Here is a 5532-nt window from a genome sequence, read left to right on the forward strand (position 1 = left end):
TATTATTGTTATTATTGAATATTATTAATAAAAATTAAAGGGCAATATATTTAAAATTTTTCATATAATTAAAGGGCATTTGTATTTTAAAGCTTTCTGAGACCAGCTGGTGTAATTTAAAGGAGTGGGGCCTCAGGGCTTTATATAGCCTCAGGCCTCACCAGGTCTAAATCCGGCCCTGTGGTATTTTCAACCCTGATTTCTGCTTCAAATGTTGATGGTTCAACATTTGAAGCATTTCAGTGGTATTTAGTGGAAACGTTGCACACTGTACCACTCATTCTCACCCTCTGCCACTAAAAACTGCACGTCTGTCATTACAACCAGTATTTGTTTTTTGTACATTGTGGACCTTTTAGTTAAGTGGCTGTTAACTCAATGTACCTTAATAGTGGATGCCACCTGCTATGAAATGGGAAAAAAGACAGGGTGAAGCTTATTTTCAGCATGAACCAAAATGACTAATAATTAGTATATGATTAGTAAGAGAAGAGCTTGTCAGTTTGTGCCTCTTCAGATATATAAAGCTTCCAGAAGCCAGGATGTGCATTGTTGACACTTGCGTGGGATTCGAACACTTGTTGTGGGTTGATGCTGCGAGTGTGAGCAATCAACTTGAACCACATCATACACTTAACATGACAATAAACTTAAAATGCTCATCACTAGGCAAGTGAAGAGTTCTGATCTAAAATAAGTAACACGGGAGAAAAGGACACCTACACCCTGAAGGTTTCATTGGATTACTGTGGTTTTCACAAGCATTTTGTGCTTCCTAAAGAGCAGAGAAGACTGAACTCCAGGTGTCAAAATGGATATAGAACTGAAAATGGAACATGTCCACTGAGTTTCTGAAGAGACACTTTAACAGTAGCTCCGGAGCTCTTGTCTGCATCCTTAGCACTGACACTAATTCACATTTACATCTTAACCATTTTCCAATGCTCTTATGCAAAGTGACTTATAATCAGTGCTTCTCAACAAGGAGAGCAGCAGTAATCACAATCACTGTAAGCCTCCATTAAATGAAGGGGCCAGAAAAATAATAAAATAACAGCATGGGTTGCAGTTATGTCACTCTTAATAGCAACAACAGCTGAGAGTGCACATATGTCAAAATGCAAAGTAGTTTTGTGTATTAAATAAATGCTGCTGATCATTTTGGGGTCATATGTCTTTGTTAAAATAATTCATGTTATTTTCTGACTTGATAAGGGTTAACATCTGAGAGGCAAGATATGCAAAGCCTCCTGCCGATTGTCCTATTCATTTCCCAGGCACGATTACATCCAACTCACACATGAATATTCCACTGAAGTCCCGCAGTCTAATAAGAAAACATGATTGAGGTGCCCAGGCTGGGTGGTATAAGTGGCTGCAGGAATAGATTTCCTGCCACCCATTCCATCCTCTAATCACTGTTGGATGATGCATTTCAGTATTTCAGGTATGAGGTGCTGAGAATGTCAAAGGGTTTGTGCCCAATCTATTCATGGATTAAGTGTAATTTCATGAAATGAAAATATTACGGCACTAGATTTCTGCATGTTTTACACATTGGAGCTGATTTGTATTCAGTCAGCAGCTTCGTATCAGTAAAGCTGTGCAGTTTTTCTTCCCTATAAGATACAATTTTCAGATTCACATACAAAAAATTTAAATTCTTAAAATCTGCTTGACTCTAATGCAAGTGAAAGTGGATGCGATTCAGAGCCCAAGGCATAAATGATGTAAGCCAACCTTTTTCTGTTATAAAATATAAAGCACTCAATCGTTTTGCCTGAGGGAACGCCTGCCTGATTTGTGTTCATTTTATAAAGCACTGGTGGATTTTGGTTGGAGAGTAGCCGAAAAAAAAAAAAAAGTTCATACAAGTTTATGAGTTCTTCTAATAAAAAAGAACTGTAACACCATCCTCCCCATCTCCACTGACTGTTCAGTAGCATAAGGTGTTGAAGTACGACCAAAATTAATAATAGTCATTTTATTCCACAGTGCACCAATTTTCCACTAAATCGGGCAGGCCAGATGTCCCTCTCCTCTGCTGTGTCTACCAAGTTTTCCTTGGGGATCCTGAGGCATCCCAAAGCTGGACAGAGTGTGTTGTCCCTCCAGGAAAAAAAGACTAATCTAATTAGAAAATCACAAGACTGTCTGCCAGCAAAGGAAATACATCTCTGTCGTTTGTATCTATGATGATATCTAGCAACACATCGTCATACCTGAACGCCAGCACAGATCAATTACCTTTAACTTCTAGATTCAAATACTATTGACATTGACAGTGTTACTTTTCAGCTGTGACAATGCTATAGCTAAGGTTTTTACGCACAAAAATATCTTGGTTAGTGTTAGGAAAAATTCTGGTACCGGCTAAAATAAGAAATTTACGCAGCAAATGTTACTAAAATAAATTCAATATTTACTTTTGTTTTTGAGAGTATTTTTCTGATGAGGTCGGGCAGTTTTGCACGTTATATACCATTTACCTCAAACAATTTGCACAATTACCCAGATATTGCACATTTATGGAAAGATACATTTTTTTCTTAGTCATAGTAGTGTATATTTTTTATATTTTTATGCTCCTTTTCTTTAATGCCACTTTGTTTCCTAGTTAAATTATTGTTTTTAAATTTTTATACATCATAAATTCACTCAGATTTCAGTGTGGACAGCAAAGTAAGATTTTCATTGTATAGGGAAACCTGTTTCTTTACTGTACACATGACAATAAAACACTTTGAATCTTTGAATCTGTTGTGGGCATCACCCAGACTCAAAACCCGAGAATGTGTTAATAAACAGTAAAGTGAAGATCTTAGACTTGTATAATCCATGCATTAGATCAATGCCAGTTTTAGAACTAATATTCTTGTTGGCTTAAACATTTTGCAGATATCCTGTGGGGAATAGGATATCATGGTCTCAGACATGTGGGCACGGATTTAGATTTTTTAATTGCACTGTATTGGTATTACCACAGGTTTTTCCATCTCAAATCATATAGGGACAGTTCAGACATTAGTGGACTTAGCCAAGACTTTGATTCTGAAGGCCAGTTTACTCATCAGGATGAGTGACAGATATGCGACAGGACCATAGTATAGGCTTAAAACTGACAGAAATACCCTCTTGGGCTGTAAAGAGAACACCACCAGCGTCCACAGGCAACATTTTTATGATTTAAGCTGAAATATTTAATACTTTGTGGTTTACCTCAACTGACTACCATGTGTTGTAAAACCATGATGCAAAAGGGCATATATATTTGATATGTGCATTTAAATACGTTTTTTTTTTTTTTTTTTTTTTTAAGCAGCGTTATCCTATTAATTGCCTCAGTGGTGTTCAGCACACACTGTTTACACAGCAGATCAACTGGGGCATGGAGGATATACACAATTAACATCTGCTCATTCCCCAAAGGTGAAGCTTAAATACACTCTATAAGTGACTGAAATTGCAGAGAACACAAAGCATATTCATTACCAAATCTGCATGAGTAAGCACGGTCATAAACAGCATATTGTAGGATCATCTAAATATAGCAGTAAATTGTAGTAAGCAGAGCTGCGAGACCAGATTAAAAACCCTGCCTCTAGGAGTCTAGTTCTACCCTGGAGACCAAGCGCGAACAAATGTCTCGGAGGCGTGCGAGTGTTTGATTTGTGTACTGCTGCTCCTCTCCCAAATCTCTTCACTATCCTCAAGGAGAACAGAGCGGAGGAGTACCGCAGGACGGCAGAAAGACTATATGCATGGAGTGTGATTTATTGCTGTTTGGAGGTCGCTTGCTTGATCTGGCATTGACGGAAAATTAATCACATGTAGGACACAGGAATATAAATCCAACTTCTGAAGTTGCAGTTGGATACATTAAGTATTAGTTTTGTAGAATGAAATAAAAATCAAGTATTATGCATGTATTTATTTTAAATGTAATTTTTAAAAAAAAAACAGAATCTCTGAGACTTATTCTCTCCGTACAAATGATCATACATTGCTAATAACTGGCTCATAACTTGCACTTGTTTTACTTATTCTGCTTGTAAATGTTATCTGTACTAACTGTTTATTGTCAAATGTGTCTGTTATATGTGTTTTAACCCTGTAAAGCCTGAACCGTTAAATCATTGACAGAAAATTCCAGTTCTTTGAAACTGGAGCCTTTATTGATCCTTCTGAACAACCCAATTTTTTTTTTCCAAAAATCAATTTCCATGTATGAGTTTCAGTTTTGTAGCATATTTGATACATCGGGTTTCAATTCTCAAATATTATTACTTTTAAACAAACAAAAGCATAATATAACACTAACATGTCTAACAAATTGGTAATTCATTTTCCAAATTGGCAAAGTTCTGCCTCCTTCCTCATTAATGACTATCTTGTAGTGTCACTGGAAAGGCCTCTGGTGAACAAATTCCTCCCCCCTGGTGGATTATCCATGTATTGCATGTATCTAATTGTATACATCAGGTTTTTCAAGAAAAAAAAATATGATGATACGTTTGGCGTTAAAGGGTTAACTGTATGATCTTGAAACTGTGTGTTGTATTTGCTGCTGTCTATCTTGTCCAGGACCCCCTTGTAAAAGAGGTTCTCAGTCTCAATGGGATTCTTCCTGGTTAAATAAAGGTTAAATAAAAAAAAATCTGTTCAGTCAACTCTATTTTTTTTTTTAAATCATGGTTACACTATGTATTCTATTAATCAGAAAACGTGTTTCATGTTTTCTGTGTCTACATCAAGAGTTTCCCATCTGTTTCTGAGTCTGCTACTATGGCCACTAAACAGCTGCACTGAGAGGCTGTGGTGAACTGCTTTGTGAGAGGAGCTGTTGAAATAGGGGACAGTGCTGCTCGTGTCCTTTTCCCACGCAGATTTTCTCAGCTGCTCTGAGAATTCAAACTTAGACTTTGCCAGCTGAAAGAAGCAAAGATATAACATCACTTGAAGCGGTGCATGAGAAAGAAACGGACAAGAAGAAGCCAGAAGTCATTGTCGAGGAAAACAGAAGATAAATGAAGAGGCTTAAATGAGTTTTAATTTTTATGATTAATGATTACTGACCACTCTTTTATGTGTCTGTTCTTTTCCTGTCAGAAGTTCTAAATATGCAGGTGTAAGCAACTACAGATTATATTCATTAAAACTCTCCAGATTTGATTAATTGAAAGTTCAAAAAAAAGACCAATAGCCCAAAACAAAAAAAGGATCCAATAAAAAAACATTTTCTACATGATTCTTTTATAAGCATCACTACTTATGGTGTTCAAAAAAAGATGGCAAGTTTCAAAATTACTTGGAATAAATAAATAAAGAACAGCCACAAGCAAGGTGCACTTAAAAGGAAATCAGACAGAAACATAGAGGCAAAAAACCTTTTCTGACATTTAGATGCATGGAAGCCAAGTCACTATTGTTTTGTCAAGTTTAACATAAAGGATGTTCATTTCTAAATTCATTACTTGTGTGTTTTATTGAAACCACAGTAAGGTTGGCTGAACTTCAGTTGAACTTGGTTTG

Source organism: Sphaeramia orbicularis, chromosome 9 (assembly GCF_902148855.1).
Source record: "Sphaeramia orbicularis chromosome 9, fSphaOr1.1, whole genome shotgun sequence".
Lineage (NCBI taxonomy): Eukaryota > Metazoa > Chordata > Actinopteri > Kurtiformes > Apogonidae > Sphaeramia > Sphaeramia orbicularis.